Here is a 21,032-nt window from a genome sequence, read left to right as displayed (position 1 = left end):
CAAGGACAAAGAAAAGAAGAAATCAGGCGTCCACCTGGAAAACAAGGACAAAGAAAAAATCAGGCGTCCACCTGGAGAACAAGGACAAAGAAAAGAAGAAATCAGGCGTCCACCTAGAGAACAAGGACAAAGAAAAAGAAATCAGGCGTCCACCTGGAGAACAAGGACAAAGAAAAGAAGAAATCAGGCATCCACCTGGAGAACAAGGACAAAGAAAAATCAGTCGTCCACCTGGAGAACAAGGACAAAGAAAAAAGAAATCAGGCATCCACCTGGAGAACAAGGACAAAGAAAAGAAGAAATCAGGCGTCCACCTGGAGAACAAGGACAAAAGAAAAAGAAATCAGGCGTCCACCTGGAGAACAAGGACCAAAGAAAAGAAGAAATCAGGCGTCCACCTGGAAAACAAGGACAAAGGAAAGAAATAGAAATCAGGCACCCACCTGAAGAATAAGGGAATACAATTGAAGTATTGGAGTCAAGAGCCCGCTCATATGAGAAAGGGGCACACTTAGAATCAATAAAGCAGAGGAATACAACAGGAATCCCCCGCAAGAAACAATGAAAATCCCAGCATTCAACCAAGTTATAAATAGCAGAAGCCCGCCTCAAGAATGCGAGTCAACAGTCCGAGATGGTCAACAAAAGCTGGACACAAAAAAAAAAGAGAAGAACAAGAAAAAAAAAGAGAAAATACGGAAGTGGAGAACAAATGTGGTATGCTCAAGAACTAGCACCTACAACTAGCTAGTAACAAGGTTCAAATCCAAAGTCTGCATGAAGCACCATTCAAGACTCAAGACCAAGTTTCAGAAGACTTAAAGATATGAATCCTTGTAACTAGTAGCTGATAGGTTTAGTTAGTCTTTTTTCAGTTTTCATTTTTGATGTAATGACAGGACCACGGACCGGAACCTCAACGGAACGGACCTCGATCGGCTCTTCACCTCGGTACACTCTACCATCTCTCCCATTCCCGAACTACACGTGGCCTGATTCCTGTATAACCTAGGACATGTAGGCAGCTCAGATACCAGGGCTCGGTCACATTCCCTCCCTTTCCTTAGTATAGCCCGTCCAAGTAATGGTCGGGTCAAAAACATGTCTAGTCGTTCTTTGTCGGAATACTCTTCGTGTTTCCAGTCAAAGAGGGGCAGCTGTAGACACCTGATTTTTGACCCTCCCCGGGAATATTTACATTTTTTAGCTTAAATATTTAATTTAGGTCTAATATAGCTATTCTTACTATTTTTACTTTATTTTCCTCGCAAAAGAAAAATTACAAAATATATATATAAATTTTAGTTTATGTATTTCTCATAAACTTGAAAAAATACAAAAAAATTGTACTTTATTTTGTACTTTATATAATTTCGAAAATTACCAAAAAATATAGTTCTATTAATGTTTTATAGTCATTTTAATTTTGAAAAATTAAAAAATATTACTTTATATTTTATCTTTATATAAAAACGAAAATTACAAAAAAAATAGTTTTATTAATATTTTGTAGCTATTTTAAATCTTGAAAAAATATTTAAAAAAGATATAGTTTTTTTTAAATATTAGTCTTATTTTTGGTAGTTATTTTGCTTGCATAGGACTAGTTAAGCAACAGTTTCTTATTCTCGGATCCGGGCAACAGAATAATATTCGGGTTCAAACTACCCGGTTTTAGGCCTAATTTTCGGACCTAGCCCATAATAAACCGAGTCCACGACACATGGGGAACCCTACCACGCATGGGAGACACAAGTCTCGAACCCCACCACGCGTGGGGCTCATTTCCCTGGGCAAAACCATATCAAATACACGGACAAAAAGAATTTGGAAGGAGGATTTTAAAAATTTTTGAACTACTGTACATCTTCTTCCTAAAGAAGAAGAAGAGAAAAACCTAGCAAACTACCATCAACAAACCACCATTCCCTCCGTCCCGGCCAGCTGACCCCTCTTCGTCTCGCCGCCTCCGTCAAACAACCAAACCCTACACCAAACAGACCCTTCCACCACCATAAACAACACCACCGCAGTTGCTTCTGCCTCCTCCATCACCACCGTCAACAAACCACCCAAAACCCTACGAGCCCCACTCCTTCTCCTCCAATCTCCATCGACACCACCAAACAGACCTCTCCACCTCCAACCATAACCAGTCGCACCCCCCCAACACCTGAAACACCAGCAATCTCCGTCGACACCTTCCCATCGTGAACCACCATTGTTACCCGCAACCAGTAGCCGTATTAACCACTGCCCAAACGACCCCTCGTAATCCCTGAAAACCAATAGCTGCGTCGTCACCGCCCAAACCACCCTTCACAGCTGCTCCATCCTCGCATCCAACAACCCCCTTTTGTTGCATTTCTTGAGCCAACCTACTGCGTCAAAAAATCCAGCAGCAGCTAAACTTGAGCTTGACATCGAGGTCGTCTTCGGTTCGTCGGTCCAGTCGAGGTCCGGTACGTTGAGCTTAACATCGAGGTTTCAACGTTCCATTGTTGGAGAGGTTTCCGATAGTTGTCGGTCCAGTCGGTTGTCGTTCTTGCTTCAAACAGGTGCATACGCATTTCTAAACTTATGATATTTGCTCAAATGGAATGAAATGATATGGATTTCCTATGCATTGTTTGTGTATCGGCTTTGTTGAATTGCTCTTCATTTTTACCATGGATATTATTACCTATTAGAATCGTTGTATTTTTTTGTTTAATTTCGGAAGGCTTTATTGGTAAAAAATCTTAGTTGTCTTAAGTTTGCCCTATAATAAATAAATAAAAATGAGACGAGCCTCGCCGAATAAAAGGGACAAATTGCGGGGCCCTCATAGATATATATATCGAAATAAATACTTAGATTCCGGGACGGGCCATTTAGAAAATTTCACGGCCCTACCAAAAAAATAATAATGCGCTAGTTGCTTTAGGCGCGCCTTTAATAATGTTATCTCCCTAAACTCGGGTGCACATTTATGTGACCCAAATCCAAATCTCAACGAAATCGAAATGTGTCTCTAATCACGGGTACATTGACTGTGACGTGGTTTGAGATGCATTTCCATGACGTTGCAAATTCTTTTTTTAAAAATAATAAATGAGACGAGCCTCGATAAAGAAAAAATGCAAATTGCGGGGGCCTCAGTAAATACTTGTTTTAAACTTACTTAGAATTCAGGAGGGCCTCTTAGCGAATTTCGTGGCCTTCCCAAAATAATAACACGATAGTCTCTTTAGGCGCATGTTTAATAATCTACATTCTTAAACTTGGGTGTGCATTTCATGCGACCCAGATCCAAATCCCAAAACATCAAATAAAATATGTTTCGGATTGTGGGTGCATTTCATGTGACGCAGTCCAAAGACATGTCTTAAGAGATGTTCACATTCTTTTAAAAATAATAATAATAAAGTGGTAAAAAGTTAAAATTGGCACATTGGTTCATAATTGTATTAAAAAATCAGATAAATAAGCCGAATATGACAGTTGAGCGACCGTGCTAGAACCACGGAACCCGGAAATGCCTAACACCTTCTCCCGGGTTAACAGAATTCCTTATCCGGATTTCTGGTACGCAGACTGTAATATGGAGTCATTCTTTTCCTCGATTCGGGATTAAAATTGGTGACTTGGGACACCCTAAATCTCCCAAGTGGCGACTCTGAAATAAATAAACCAATCCCGTTTCGATTGTCCTTTAATTGGAAAAACTCCCTTGCACCCTCTCAGGTGCGTAAAAAGGAGGTATGACACCTATCACAATCGGTTCAGGGTCAGGAACCAAATAATTTCTATATAGAAATGTGAATGTGCTATATGATTTAATTATGCCACCAAAATGCACAAAGATGAGTTCCCAAAAATGGTTGGGAAATGTGTTGGTGATCCCAACATTAGGGGGAGAAAATGGGCAGCTGAGAAAGTGATACGTGAAATAAATTATTATGAATACATATAGATCCTCGTACAAGAAAATATAAACTTGAAGTTCAAATGATAATTTATTTACAAATTATTGCCAGACGCATTTGCTGACCCAAAGCTAAATGTCATATTTCACCTGCTAATGCTGCAAATAGAATAAAGTCCATGAGGGACAGAGTCTATAGCACGCATGAAGCGTAACAGACCAATTGGTTCCAAAGATAAAACTCCTTGAAGAAGGAGATGGGCAAATATTCAAAATGGTCATAATAAGGAGGCAAGTGCCCTAGAAGAGCACCACGACATAACACTTCATAAGGCCTCATGGGAGAGGCTCAGGTACTTGAAAATAATGAAATAAAGAGATCTCAATAAGTTATGTCTTTATTGGTTAATAATGGAACCGACATTAAATGATTGTCGACAATATTGTTAATATAATGTAGCACTCAATATGATTAATATTGGCGAGGATCTTGAGATCAAATCTGTCATGAAATTTGGACGGATAAAAGATTGGTCAAATAAAAAATACGCAATGAAATTGACTTCACTTGAAAAATGTGAAGTTGGACGGATAGTCCAATACCTGAAAGTATAAAGTCAATTGAGGTATAAATGTGTTCTTGTGCGAAAGGTTCAAGTCGATAGTCATAAAGACAACTTGTGGCACAAGAAAATTAGTAAATATCCTCACATTGATTATATGGAGACATGTTCTCTTATAGTGGATATAGTCACTTCAGGTTTTAATATGGCAATATATGAAAAACTTGATATGTGTATAGTGGATATCATTGAAAGATTTAAATTGTCTTGGAACATATTAAGGTTTCCAAGAAATTTATTAAATAAAGCTTCAAAAATCCTTATACGGATTGAAACAATCAGGGCGCATGTGGTATAATCGCCCGAGAGAGTACTTGTTGAAAGAAGGGTATAAGAATAATTCAAGTTGTCCTTGTGTCCTTATAAAAGGATATGGATTTGAATTTGTTATAATCGCCATGTATGTGGAGAGCTTCCTAAAGCAGTAGACTGTTTAAAGAAAGAATTTGAAATGAAAGATCTTGGAAAGACAAAATTTTGTCTTGGTCTACAAATTGAATATATGAAAGATGGAATTTTTGTCCTTCAATCAGCATACACTAAAAAGATTTTAAAGAGCTTCTATGTGGATAAAACACATCCATTAAGTACCCCGATGGTTGTGAGATTACTCGATATAAATAAAGATCCACTCTGACCTCATGAAAATAATGAAGAGCTTCTTGGTCCTAAAGTACCATATCTTAATGCAATTGGTGCGCTAATATATCTTGCTAACACTACAAGGCATGATATAACTTTTTTAGTTAATGTCTTAGCAAGATATAGCTCCGTTCAAGGAGAAATTGGAATGAAATCAAGCACATATTGTGTTATCTAAGGGGGATTACCGGTGTGGGCTTATTTTATGGCAATGATTGCAATACCGATCTTGTTGGTTATGTCGATGTGGAGTATTTATTTGACACACACAAGGCTTGATCTCAAACATGTTATGTGTTTACATGTGTGGCACTGTCATATCTTGGCGATCGACTAAGCAATCAATCGTGGTTACTTCTTCTAATCATGCTGAGATAATTGCTATTCATGAAGCAAGTCGAGAATGTGTATGGTTGAGGTCTATTATACATCTTATTCGAGACAAATGTGGTTTGAAGTATGACAAACTACCCACAGTTTTGTATGAAGAAAATACAACATGCATAGCCCAATTAAAGGGAGGATTCATAAAGGAGTTAGGACAAAGCACATTTCACTTAAATTATTGTTCACACGTGATTTTCAAAAGAATGGTGATATTAACGTGCAACGAATCCGTTCAAGTGATAATGTGGCTGATTTCTTCACCAAATATCTACCGGCGTCAACCTTCAAGGAACTAGTGTACAAAATTGGGATACGAAGGCTCAACGATGTGAACTGATGATCTCATCAGGGGGAGTTAATACGCGTTGTACTCTTTTTCCCTTACAAGGTTTTGTCCCATTGGGTTTTCCTTGCAAGGTTTTTAACGAGACAACCAAAAAGCGTATTTCTAAATATGTGTACTCTTTTTCCTTCATTAGGATTTTTTTCCCCATAGGGTTTTTCTATAAGGTTTTAACGAGGCACATTATTTATGGACATCTAAGGGGGAATGTTATGATAAAAATCAAAATATGGTGGATGTACTCTTCCTCCATGATCTTTCTCTCAAATGGTTAATGACATATTCAATGACATATTTTCTATGTTCCATGACATATTTTCTTCACTTTTCATGCCTATATAAAGGCTTTGTAATAGATAGAAAAATACACACAATTGAAGAAGAAAATCTCTTCCTTTCTCTCTATGTCTATTTCTTGTTCACGTTTTACTAAATTGTCTTTATTTCTTGTTCATGTTTTACTAAATTGTCTTTATTTCTTGTTCATATTTTACTAAATTGCTTTTATTTCATAACACCCTTGAATTTTTTTAAAATAGAACAAATACCTCCTTGAAATGTCATAATCAATTCTACGAGAGCAGGTGAAACACACTCGCCCGGCACATTTATATTTCTTTTTTTTAAAAAAGCCTTTTTTCAATTTTTTTTGTTCTCTCTCTGTTTGTCGTCTTTCTTTTCCTCCTTTTCTCTTCTTTTTCATTATTCCTAGTTTCTGGTTCACTTCCAGTAAGAAAATCAAAGCCATAAATTGCTTTCTTCGATCTCTTCTCCAATAAATTCATTATAGAGCTCTTAAAAATAAGTAATATCAATATTTCAAACCCCCACCTTAAATATTTCAAAATTTCACTTTTATTCAACCAATTTTTCGGTAAAATGCAAAGAACAATGGTGTTTGGCTTAATCTTTTGTGACTGAGTTGTCAATCATTCATCAATTTTTTAAAACTCAGGTTGTTTTAATGGTGTTAAGCTCGTTTATGTTGCAGATTTTTGCGATTAAGATACGATTTTTTTTCAAAATTTTCAACGGTATACTATTTTCCACATTCAAAAAATTCAGAAGGTAATAGGATCCTGCATAGATAAAGTGTGTAATTGAACTATCTCCTCCCATCCAACGCCCCACCCCTCACCCCTACATAAATGCTTTGGGATAATAATTTTTGCTCAATTATTAACACCATAAAATAACTAAGAAAATCACTTCTTCTTTTTTTGAAAATATTATTTTTTGCCGAAAATATTTTTATTTGTACCAAACACACCCTAACTTTCAAAGTTTATCCGTTTTTAAAACGGAGAAGGGCCAAATATACCTTTGTACTAAGAGAAAAGGTTTAAATATACCCTTCGTTATACTTTCGGTCCAAATATATTCTTGCCATAATACTATTGGTTCAAATATACCCCTTTTTCGTTATATTTGTTCAAGGTGGACATCAAATCCTATGTGACATTAATATTTGATGAGGTGGATGCCACATGGCATGCCACCTCAGCGCATGTAACCCATTTTACCCCTCCCTTCTATTTTTTTTCCATCACTAAACTTTCCTTTCCCTCACAAAAAATTTTAGTGGTGGAAAAACAAATATAGGAGAGGGATAAAATGGGTTAGGAGCGCTGACGTGACATCCACCTCATCAAATATGTCTACCTTGGACAAACTTAACGAAAGAGGGATATATTTGAACCAATAGTATTACGGCAGTGATATATTTGAACCGAAAGTATGACGAGTGATATATTTGAACCTTTTCTCATAGTACAAAAGTATATTTGACCCTTTTTTGTTTTTAAAAAATATCTTTTTGAAATTTGGGAGGTGCATTATACTTTACCGTACCACAAACGGTAAATCATTCGGAAGTAATTGCTATTTGTTGGCATTGTTCTACAGTCTAATTTTCAACTGAATAAATGTTGGAATAACATGCACTATGAAAGTTAATATCGAGAAAATCCTCAGCAAAAATTTGAAATGAGAAGTTCCTTAAGGGCAGCCAAATAGTTTTGAGTAGACGGTCAATGACAGAAAGGTTACAATTTCAAATAAAATCATATTGTCATGAATTCAAAGTTTATTACATCTTTGCTCGGTGAAAATATCATGTATGCATAAGTGTTTCTCCTCTTTGCTATGGTAATTATTGGTCAGTTAAGCCTATCTAGTATTCCCTCCTTTCTCATTTAGTGAGAATCGAACTACATTTCAATCAATATTATATATATATTCACCATATTAATATGAGAAGAATTATAAAATTAGTGCTTTTCGTATATTTTTTGAATATATAAAAATTATTTTTTAAAAAAAATATAATTTAATCCAATTTAACTTCAAAGATTAATTAAATTGATTATTGAAAAAGTAAAACGTGATAGGTAAATAGTGACAGAGAGAGTATAAGGAAATGTAAAAAAAGCTACAAAGATTAATGACATATTTGAGCTAGGGGCGTATACACCTGGTTCTACGTGGTGGCACGGGACACCGCTTCATCGAAATTTTTTACTAAATATATTTAAAAAAAATAAAAATCTTAAAGATAAATGTAAATAATGACATCGCTTGCTATTATAATAATTTATTTCTTTGTTCATTTGTTCAAATCGTGACCTCACTTATGAAACACTTGCGTACGCCACTAATTTGAGCATGAAACATTTATCTGCCATTTTGAACACTGAGTTATTATTCATAATTAGAGGTTTGTCCGTGAAATTTGGCATTTTAAGTGAAATATTATTTATTCCTTTAACTTGATTTAACCTATTCAAGTGACCGAACAATCTACTTTGACACTTTGGCGGAGCAAAGTTTCACCATAATATCGTAGCTCTTTCAATCAATCCAAGTTCTCATCAGATAAATTGAGTAGTGACTCGTTATTTGGTCAATCTTAATATAATCAAGTTTTAGACAAGTAGGTTATTAACATATTTGACTGAACCCTGTTTTAACTCTTTCAAATTTAAACCGACGTAATCATTTGATACGGCGCACTGAAATCCAAGTGTACTGTACATGGTAAAATTGATTTATAACAGATAGTCGAATGATAACATGACACATGAAATCGATAGTAAGGAAAAGACAAGTCAGGCAACAACCAATATCGGACATAACGAATGTAATCGATATCGAGTAAATCCCAAAATGATCATATTTAACGGGAGAAGATCAAGGGTTTGCCATCGGATTGCATTGGGAATATTCTTTAACATTCATAGAGGAGCCATTACATATTCATCAATGATTTGCATCAATGACTCTTTAAAATTGATTTGCATTCATAGCCCGCCATTACATATTCATCAATGACTCTTTTATTATCATTTAAGAGGAGCTTGATTCTAGGATCTTGTTTTCCTAGGTAAAGCTATAAATAGCACGCTCAACAGCCATTGTAAGGACACGAAATTTTCTGCGGACATAAGCTATAATTTACTTTTGCTCTCAATTAAACAACTTTATTCACACTTTATCATTGCTTTCATTTTTGTCCTCCGAGGCATTACGCTCGGAGTCAGACTTGTCATCTTCTTCAATTTCAATTGCTAAATCTCATTTTTAATCTTATCTCTTTATGAATTTTGGATTAAATCAGTTCGCTTGTCTATAAACCACATAACAAATTTAATTGTACCGTTTTACGGGTAAACAGTTTGGCACCTATCGTGGGGCTTAGAAATTTGCGTAATTGCTTTGATCCTTACGTTTATTACTAACTTGTTTTGATTCTTTTCTTAGCAAAAAAAAAAAGAAGAAGAGATGACGGTTAATGATGTCAACATCACACACAACATTGAAGGACACAAAGAATTGTCCCAACATGATGACTCAATCAGTGGGACTCGCAATAAAAGGGAAGAGGCAACCCCTATTCGAGATGGTCAGTATCCTCGGCATGTGCGGGAACAGAATCCCTATGATACGGAGGAGGAACATGTCATGAAATCAGCTAAAATCCTAAGAGAACAACAAAAAGCAAAGGATCGGGTGATGATGGAGTTAAAACAAGCTTTGTCAGGCGCCTCCAATAATGCGAACGAAAGGGGACTGGTTTCTCACAGTGTACCTGCAAACCAAACGGCTCAGAGGGTCGATAACAACACCCTAAGGGTGAGGTTGGTTTCGACGAAGCCAGAGGGACCGGTAGCAGATCTGGGAACAACAACGGGATCCCTTCAAAACTGAGCTCATGAGATTTATGAGGGAATTGAATGAATGAATGGATCAAAATGCAAAGGAGTTTCACGCTCGTACGGATCAGATTCCGGGTGCACCTCGAATTCTAAAAGGCCCAGATTCGAAAAACAATACACACAATTGACGTTTAAACCAAGAGCAACACCGGAGTTAATTCTAAAGAGGTTCAAGATGCTGGACATACCAAAATACGATGGGACTTCAGATCTATAGGAGCACATCACAACCTGCACCACAGTTGTGAAAGGAAACGATTTGGCTCAACATGAGATCGAATCGGTTTTGCTGAAAATGTTTGATGAAACTCTCACAAAAGGGGCCATGCATGGTATTCTCTCTTACCCAAGCATTCAATTGACTCTTTTGAGATGCTTGTAAATTCATTCATTAAGGCCCATGACGGGGCAACAAAGGTTCAGGCCAGAAAGGCGGACATATTCAGGATTGTGCAGGGCGAGTCTGAACTGCTGTGAGAGTTTGTAATTCAGTTCTAGAAAGATAGGATGCTTCTACCGGCGGTACCAGAAAATTGGGCAGCAGAAGCATTCACAAAAGGTTTAAATCCGTGGTGCTCCGACACCTTCCAAAAGCTGAAGAAAAGCCTGCTTCTAAAATAAGGATAGAGGGCGATCAATTGGGGTTCCCGGTGTCAACCAAGGGACGAAATTGAGACAAAAATATGATAAAGTTAAAAGGGACTTTGATGCGGATTGGTGGTCTTCTAGAGGTCATTTTTTTCCATATGAAAGAACCGAAGGTCGGAGCATCAAAGGGTTTCAGTTATTTAATAGGTTTGCTCCCCATAGAAGAATCGATCGAGGCCATAGAAGTAGATCGTTACAAGAGAAGGAAACACCAGGGGCCCGGTACTCCGAATATCCCAAGTTATCAGATTACAACTTCAATATCAACTTAGTAGAGCTGGTATCGGCGATGAGGAATATCAAAAAAGCACGGTTCCCAAAGCCAATTCGGTCTAATGCTAGCCAGAGGGATCCCAATTTTTGGTGTGACTATCATAGGACTTACGACTATAGAATTGGGGACTATCGGCATCTACATGAAGAGGTGGCAACATTGTTGAAGAATGGTTATCTCAGGTAATTCTTAAGTGACAGAGCCAAGAACAATTATGGCCAAAGCCAGGACAATGCCGAGCCTTCGAAGGTAGCCGAGGGCTCCCCTCGGTTGACTATCAGCATGATTTTTAGAGGGAATGAAGTTAATGGTGTGACCTTCTCAGCGGACAAGAAAACAAAGATATCAGTGACTCACAACAAGAGACTCCGGGATGTCGCGAAAGATGATATCACCTTCACGGAGGAAGATCCTGACGGACTTCTATTGCCACACAATGATGCTTTGGTAATCTCTCTTAATGTTTTAGATTTCAAAATTAAATGTGTTTTGGTTGACCTAGGAAGCTCAACCACCATCATCAAATGGAGAGTGCTGGACAAGTAAAGCTGACCGGAAGCATCATTCTGACAATAAAACTCTTAGCTGGATTCAACTTGACAAGTGTGACAACCTGAGGAGAGATTTTGTTGCCCATGAATGCCAAAGGATTGATTAAAACCACTATATTCGAAGTGGTATATGGTGATATGGGTTACACTGTAATCCTCAAAAGGCCGTGAATACAAGAGATGAAAATTGTGCCCTCGACATATCATCAACTGTTGAAATCCCCAACCCCGGAAGGAATCAAACAGATAAGAGTAGATCAATCAACATCAAGGGATATGAACACTAAACTGTTTCCACCAGCAAAGGGAAGGAGCCTACCAAATAGCAATTACAGGAATAAATGCCTTCTCCATTTCCAAACGAAAATAATAAAGGCGAGGAGTCATCATAATCCCATCAGGTGCTGAGATATTTTGAGGTACCGAAGGAGAAGGATGCGACCAGGTCGATTGAAGAAGAAACTCGAGCAAATGGCCCTATTCGAAGAGTTTTTGGAAAGAAAGTTTCACTTGGGAACATGACTCAATCCCGAACTCAAGTTAGAATTTATAAATTTTCTTAAAGCTAATGCAAATTGCTTTGCGTGGTCGCACTCGGATATGGCAGGTATCCCATTAGAGGTGGTCGTGCACAAGCTAATCCTGGATCCAAACTTTCTACCAGTAAGGTAAAAGAAATGCCCTATAGCAGAGGTCAGGAACAAGTTTGTAAAAAAAGAGATAACCCGATTACTCAACATTGGTTCAAACCAGGAGGTAAAAAATCCAGAATGTTTAGCCAACGTAGTTGTAGTACCTAAAAAGAATAACAAGTTTAGAAATCATAAGGATTTAAATAAGGCGTGCCCTAAAGACTCGTTCTCATTGTCAAACATTGATCAAATGATTGATGCTACGGCCGGACACGAGTTAATAAGTTTCCTTGATGCTTACTCCAGATACAATCAAATCAAGATGAAGCCGGAGGATCAGGAAAAATCATCCCTCTTAACAAACTTCGGCACATATTGCTATAATATGATGTGATTTGGTCTTAAGAACGTCGGAGCCACTTATCAAAGGCTCGTTAATAAATTGTTTGAGAATTAGATAGGAAAAACCATGGAGGTATACTTGATGACATGTTAGTCAAGTCTTTGAATGCAGGAGATCATTTGGAACACCTCCAAGAGACTTTCGACATCCTGAGGAAGCACAATATGAAACTCAACCCGGAGAAATGCATGTTCGAGGTTGGTTCGGTAAATTCTTGGGGTTTCTGGTGTCTCAAAGAGGTATCGAGTTAAATCTCGATAAAATCAAAGGTATCGAGTACATTCCGAACCAATTGATAAATGTAAAGGGAGTACAATGGTTGACCGGAAGATTTGCGGCTCTAAGCAAATTCATCTCGAGGTTTTCTGAAAATTGCCATCACTTCTTTTCACTTTTGAAGAAGAACAATTTCAAATGGACTCCGGAATGCCAACAGGCTTTGAAAGACCTAAAAAGTTACTTGATCGCATCCTACTTCGCACCACTAAAAAGTAGCGAGAGAGGGTCGCAATAGTTTTTACCTGATTTTAGGTCGGGATCGATTTCCATAGAGAGCTAGAAAGGGAGTTGAGTATCTATTTAGGTTGAAATTGCGTATTGGTTCCAAATAGCACTTCTATTCATTTTTGGGTTTTCTTTTATAATTCTACTATTATCAAACTACAAATTGTAATTAAAACTTGATTAAGCTAAGAGTAAAATGCTACAAGTTGTTCAGATATTCTAAAAGGTACTAGGGTAGTGACTTTCACCTAGGTGGCCAATTGACGGGTAATTGCGTCTAAGACACGGTTGACATGATTGGGAAATATGCTATAACCGTTTCTCGATATTACCCATTCTCACACCTCTCGGTAGAAAGAATGATTTTGCCCAATTGACTTTCTCAAGACCAATTGGGTATGCATATTTGCTCAAGCAACTAAGGTTCAAGTCAGGTATTACTCTCTCAAGAGTTAACCCTTTAATTGGGACTATCAATTCTCTTGAGTCTATCCCAATTCCTTGTTGGTTCAATTTAGGAGACTTAGGCTCTCTTTCTCAAGAAGAGCCCAGTCAACTTAGCACAAACTAGCGTTTGCAATCACTAATTCAGTAACTAAACCATGAAATTGACCCAAATAGTAAACACCCATAGTCAATCTAGCCCTAAATTGCAACACCCATCAATTACCCACACTAGGGTTGAGCCACAACCCTAGCTAATGGGTCTAGCTACTCATACTAGAAGAGAAAAACAGAGAAATAGATGAAGATGAACACATATTAATTAATTGCTAAGCTAAATACAAAGATTCAATGATAAAAAGTAAGTAAAAATGCCCAAAATGGCTACAAGATATGTTCCCACGAGCGCAACAACTATTCTAAAATGTCTGATACCCTAAAAATGGAAAAATGATCTATTTATACTGAGCTGAAAAAACTGGACAAAAATGCCCCTGCGGGGTTAGTGCGGACCGCACAAAATGGTGTGTGGCCGCACTAGGCTCTTGAACTTAAAAACTTGGCTCTCTGAACTCAGGCTCTGCGGACCGTACAAAATGGACTTCGTCCGCGGAGGCTTCTATTTCGGTCCGCACAAACTGGACCGCGGACCACACAGGCTTGAAAGCATTGACTTCACCCTCTCTGAACCTTGACTCTGTGGACCACACAGAATGGTAGTGCGGCCGCATTGCCTTCAGTGCGGACCACACAAAACCTTCTGCGGCCACACTGCCTTGATGCCTGAAGTACCAACTCTCTGAGTCTCCCTAGTGCGGACCGCACAAAGTGTAGTGCGGCCGCACTAGGCCTGTTTTTCCTGAGTTTGTCTTGTCTTTGGTACTTGTGCAAGTTTCACTCCTTTTGAGCTGATCTTTGACATCTTGTCACTTTATTGATCATACGTGCAATCAAGCACAACTTATGAGCCTTTTGGGACTATTTTGTATGAATTTATAATCAAAGCGTAAGCAAGAAGGAGTATAAAATGTGTCAAAATTCCTAGTTATCAACTCCCTGAAACTTAAGCTTTTGCTTGTCCTCAAGCAAACAAAATAAGACCCACCCCTTAAGGGAAAATCCAAGAAATTTTCAGCTGTCCTAAAGCAACTTCACTAGAATTAATTGGGACTAACAATTGCCCTCAATACAAATGCGTCATTAACAACATTTAACCTTTGAAAAACCATGGATCAAGTGCGACACAAGAGCTTCAAGAGTTGACTCAACACATCAAAGAACTCTCTCAATTACTTTGGTCATTGTGGAACCCAAACTCACACATCCTCAACTCTCCCTAAGCAAACCTCACCTTTAGAATATTTTCATGCAAAACGAGGATAATGGAATTCCACTCGTCTCTCTCAAGAAAAAGTCACAAGTCCGGCTCTAAGTACCATATGCTTGCCCCTTATGTGAGTATCCACTAATGTAAGCTTCATTAAACTCAAGATCATATAGGGCTTTTGTGGAGATATTGTGAAGGCTTTTGGTTCAGGGTAGGACATGTTTTGGTCTAAGTAGGTTTCATCTTCCCTTAAGCACTTCTTTTGATTCATTTGGCACACATTCTCTTGACTCTTTGAGTCATTTCAATTCTTTCTAAGGGGTTAGAGAGACATACTATCACTCTATCTCATGTATTTCAACCCCTTTTCTCCTTTCTCAACATTCCACACCTTTCATTATTTACTTTTTCTTGAATCCCTTCTTATTCTCTTTCACTTTGAACATTCTTTTTGTCTTTTTGATTTTCTTTCTTTTTCATTGCCTTTTCCTTTTATATTTTTTTTCATTTTCGTGCCTTTTTACCACTTTGTTGCCATCTTCATCTCTCCCCTCAAACTTATACTTTTGCCATGTGCTAAAAGAAAGATCGGGTTCCAAGAGAGGGTATTTTAAAACGGGTATAGGCTTGTATCATGGTTCTTGAAAGAAAAAGGTCTAAAGCTCAAAAGGGGTAACTAGGGATCATATAATTGGTAGGCTATGGAATTTTCAAACTATCATTTGGATCAAGGAGAGCCTATAATCACGTCTCAAGTCAAAATTCACTTAGGATTTTGCCTCAACAAACATTCAGGGCAAGTTCTAGACCAATGGCTCAGGACTTGGACTCGCAATTCAATTACTCACCACACAAGCTAAGGGATTGCTAAAGACATAGAGTTGAGGGCCCACAACGACCTTAGATACGATTTGAGCACACAATGGTCCCAAAAAACAACTTGATGATTATTGGTCAACACAAGAGTCTCAAGGTCGCAACTTTCACCATCCTAGACACAACAACTTGTGTTTGATCATGAGATCAAAGGCAAATGTGCTAGGCCCAAGTGAAACTTTGCTTGAGGTATCCTTAACTACAAACTACTAAAAACAAAAAGGAAACCGGACTCAAACCCTTAAGAAGGTTGTCACGCCATCCATCATTGGGAAGAGCCACCCGGTTCACACAACACTCCACCTTTGGAAAGAACCGTGGCATTAAGAAAACCAAAGGCTTATTGAAAACGTCCAAAACAAAACAAAAAGCTACGAACATAAATAAAAAGCTAAAAACGAAAAATTTTACGGAAAATAGAATGAATATATACAAGAGGGAATTTGAATATACAACGGATGGGACGAATATATACAATGTGATATAGCTTTATATACAAACCCAAAGTAAAATAAAAGTGCAATAAATGTAACTAAATATCAAATTATATACAGACCAAAGATGAAAAATCAAGAAAGCATAAAAATGTATCAATATATATACAGTCATCCATCAAATGAATAGTAGGGCCTACCCCCTTAAATAAAAGTTGGCATTTTCCCCAATGCAAACTAGTCTAAATAAGCACCAAAAGATAGAGAAAAAGGATATAGAAGACTCCCTAAGCCCTGTCTGTCTGCATAGGATCATGGGTGGTCCCTAGGTCCTCCGTGTGCTCGGGAACCTCAGACTGGTTCCCGGTGGTCTGCTCCTCTACTACTAGGACTTGGGCCTGGACCTCGACAGGCTCTGAAACTGGTACATCTTGTGGCTGACTAGAGGAAGTCTCCGGTGGGTCCGCCAACTGGATGATAGCATCATCAGCTCTAGGAATCCTCCTCCTCCTCTTTGGAGGCCTCTGTGTCTGCTCTAGCTGTGGGTGAGCTGCTGGCACTGGGTCATCAAGCAATAGGGCTAAAGCAGCTGGTCTGCTTCAGTCTATCAACATCTGCCCGCATCACCTTCAAAACTCCTTGGAGGCCCGTGTCTTCCGCAGCTTCTTATGCTCTTTAGCAAGCTCCTTGAGAGCCTTGCTATGTGAATCGACTGCCTTTGAGAGCGCAACCTAAGTATCGAGGATCTTCTTCTGGTTGTCAAGTATCTCCTTGAGCACATCCTCTATCGACTGTGGCACCTGTGGAGCTGGGGGAACCGGCTGAGCCTCTACAGTAGTAGTCAAAATGGACAACTTGGATGAGGCAGTCTACATCCAGTTGTTGATACTCAAAAGTGCATGGCTCAGACGGTGGGCAGTAATAGGATGGGCCTGGGTAGATGGGATCTCTGGGCCTGCTGATGTGGATGGGCCAGGAGGAATGGCTGAGGATGTGGATGGACCGGGAGGGATATCTGGAGATGTGGAGGTATGCTCAGCAGAAGCCACTACCTTAACCGGCTCCTCAGACTGGCCAGCTGGAGCAGTAGCTGGTACTTTGTAGTTCTTGCTCTTGGGGTTATCATCCCCATTCACGCTATACCAGGAAAATGGGGTTGTCGCCTTGAACTTAATGTCATGGGCCTTTTGTCCACATTTAGGTCCCGGAAGTACATTGTGAGGAAACTGGGGAAAGGATAGTTCCGGTCATGCTCCGCGCCCACAATAGTGATAATCCGGGACATCATATTCCCCACATCTATGGGGTACCCTGCCATAATCGAAGCAACCAATACAGCCCGATGGAGAGGAAAGGTGTTGTCATGAGTGGTAGGGTCCAACCGGCTGCAAACAAAAGTCTCCCATCCCCTCGCTTCAAAGTTCAAGGTCCTTCTCAATATTTTGACCTCAGCAGTCAACCAATCGGGGACGGTACCTGGGATTGCCAGGTACTATGCTAGCCATGGATGGACCTCCTCGCCCATCTCCATCTTCGCCATATACAAAGTCTCATCCTCTTCATTGAAGCCCAGATATTCATTAATTGACTTCCCATCAAATAACACCTTGAGGTTCCGAACCTTGGTCACTTTGGAGCCCTTTTTGATGTGGACTACATTGCAATAAAACTCCTTGACCAAGTATTTGTTGGCGTCTACACAATCATCTAGGAAGTGCTCCCAACCCACTCTAGTTCTAAATTGTATCTGCACGTCGGGGTTGTGGGGTAGTAGGTCTCTATCTATGAAGCTCCTCTCCGGAATCAATTTTCTCACCGGCCACCACTCCCGAAACTTATGGTATGCTACCTCACTTACAAATCTATCTTCCCAAGCTTCGGGTTTCCTAGTTCTAGCAACGCCTCCCACTTGAGGCTCACCACCTTTAGCTACTCCCTCATATCCCTGTATATCCTCCTCACCTCCTCCTGCACCTTCCCCGGATAATGAAGCTGTGGGAGAGGTGGAGTATTCCCCACTACCTTCACCTGAGCCCTCAGACGACCTAGAAGAAATGTTCACTGATGCTTGGGCAGCGGGGGAAGAGGGAGGAGTGTCTCTGTGTCTGGCCCTCTCCGGATACAGAATGTATTTTGGGACTGAGTCCAAAGAGATCTCCCGAGAAGGCTCGTACTCACTCCCTTACATGTCAATGGCTTTGCCCGCCGCTTTTATGGCCTTCCTCATGTTCTTGATGTTTTGCCTAGCTTGGGGAGTGAGTTTGACCATTTTCTGATTTCCACCCAGGGAGGATTCACCTCTGCTGGGTTGTTTCGAGCCTTTTCCTCGTTGTTTAACCATAGCCTGCAAGCACAATCAAATGAACTCGTTAATATCATTGCAGCAGTTGAAAGCAGTGTTACAAAATGAGTTGCAGATCAGGCATGAAGAATTGCAGACAGTTGCAGAAAACAACCCAGTTCAGACCTCACAAAATGGAGTGCGGCTGCACTGGGGTCAGTGCAGACCGCACAAAATTGACCGCGGTCCGCACAGGGGTGGGGTTCAAAATACCCACCCTCTATATCTTGACAGTGCAGACCGCACAAAATAGTAGTGCGGTCGCACAGGGGCCAGTGCAGACTGCACAAAATGGAGTGCCCAAAGTTCAGCTTCCCAAAAGTTCTTCAGTGCGGTCCGCACAAAATGGTACTACGGACCGCACAAAATGGTACTACGGACCGCACAAGGGCACCGCAAACCGTACTAAAATGACTATGGTCCGCACTGAGTGCCCAGATGTGGCACTAAGCTAGGGTTCATGAAATTTTTCTTTGAAGTCCAATTTTTGCACCTAATATGTGTTGCTAAGTGATTACCCAATCCATTAAGCTAACTAATTCCACATGAATCAAAATTTAAACTAACCTAATTGATCAGTTAAGAAAAAATGAAAGGAAGAAGAAATAGCAGCTAAGAAAACGAAAATTAAATTTAATTGACAAAATTAAACAAGTAAAAAGAAGATTATGGTACCAGATTATGAGATAAATTGAAGCAAATAAGTTCCAACAAGTAATTACGAGCAAGTAAGGGTAGTTAACAATGATTATACTCTTTGAGATTTCAAATTTGCGAAAAGTGTAAAAGGGATCCCTCAGGGTCTATTTATAGAAAAGCCCCTGGGGCCCATTCTCACCAACCAGTGCGGACCGCACAAAATGGACCACGGTCCGCACTGCACAGTTATGTTCAAACCTAAGAAGGTAATGCTCTGCGGGTCGAACAGAATGGACTGCGGCCGCAGATGTCCAGTGCGGACTGCACAAAATGTAGTGCGGCCGCACTGGCAAACTTCAACGAGGTCTCGATTCACCCTTCACCAGTGCGGACCGCACAAAATATAGTGCAGCTGCACTGGCAACTTCAGAGACCTGTGCATATTTCCACCTTGTCTTACACTGCATCAACACAACCCTGTAACATTTCACAACCAGTTAGTTCAAAAATCAGTCCTATACTACAAAAAAAATTAAAGAAAACAAGAAGAAAAACACATGGATTGCCTCTAAAAAAGCTCTTGATTTAACGTCGCGGCACGATGCAGGTTACCATCACATCATTTGAAGTGAAGAAGTGCCACCACGTGGGTGTCATCAATTTTTCCAAGATAATGCTTGACCCGGTGCCCGTTAACTCTGAAGACTTCACCATTTTTATTTTTCAAATCAAGACACCAAAAGGGGTCACAAACACAACTTCAAATGGTCCACTCCATTTGGATTTGAGCTTTCCCGGAAACAGACGTAACCGGGAGTTGAACAAGAGAACCAAATCATCTACTTTGAACTCCTTTCCACGAGCATATTTGTCATGAAGGTACTTCATCTTGTCCTTATACAAGGACGAACTGGAGTAGGCATGAAATCTAAATTCATCGAGTTCATTGAGTTGCTCTACACGAAGATTGGATGCAACCTCCCATTCAAGATTCAACTTTCTCAAAGCCCACATGGCCTTGAGCTCTAACTCAACCGGAAGATGGAAAGCTTTCCCAAAAACCAACCGATACGGAGACATACCAATCAGAGTTTTGTAAGCAGTCCGATAAACCCATAGAGCGTCATCCAACTTCTTCAACCAATCGGTCCTATTTGCATTGACCGTCTTTGACAATATGCTTTTGATTTCCCAGTTGGAGACTTCCACTTGACCACTTGTTTGAGGGTGATAGGGGTAGAAACTTTGTGATTGACACCGTACTTAGAAAGCAACGTGTCGAAAGCTTTATTGCAAAAATGAGATCCCCCATCACTAATAATCGCACGGGGAGTGCCAAACCTTGTGAAAATGCTCTTCTTAAGAAATGCAACAACACTCTGGGCTTCATTGTTAGGCAAAGCCACAACTTCAACCTATTTTGAGACATAGCCAACCGCCACGAGAATGTAAGTATTCCCACAAGTGCTAACAAATGGACCCATGAAATCGATGCCCCAAACATCAAAGATATCCACTTCAAGAATGGTATTGTAAGGCATCTCATCCCTTTTTGAAATTCCACCCGCTCTTTGGCAATTGTCACACCTCTTCACAAAATCACCCGCATCTTTGAACAAGGTTGGCCAATAGAATCCACAACTAAGAACTTTTGAGGCGGTCCTTGCCCCACCGCGATGGCCACCATAGGGTGAAGAATGGCAAGCCTCTAAGATACTCAATTGTTCATCCTTCGGGACACATCTATGAATCACACCATCCGTGCAAATCTTTAACAAGTATGGCTCATCCCAATAGAAATCCAAATTATCCCGCTTGAGCTTCTTCCTTTGGTTAGAAGAGA

This window comes from Nicotiana tabacum, chromosome 11 (genome assembly GCF_000715075.1).
Source record: "Nicotiana tabacum cultivar K326 chromosome 11, ASM71507v2, whole genome shotgun sequence".
Classification (NCBI taxonomy): Eukaryota; Viridiplantae; Streptophyta; class Magnoliopsida; order Solanales; family Solanaceae; genus Nicotiana; species Nicotiana tabacum.
The sequence above is the reverse complement of the archived record's forward strand: the minus strand, read 5'-3'. Positions refer to the sequence as shown.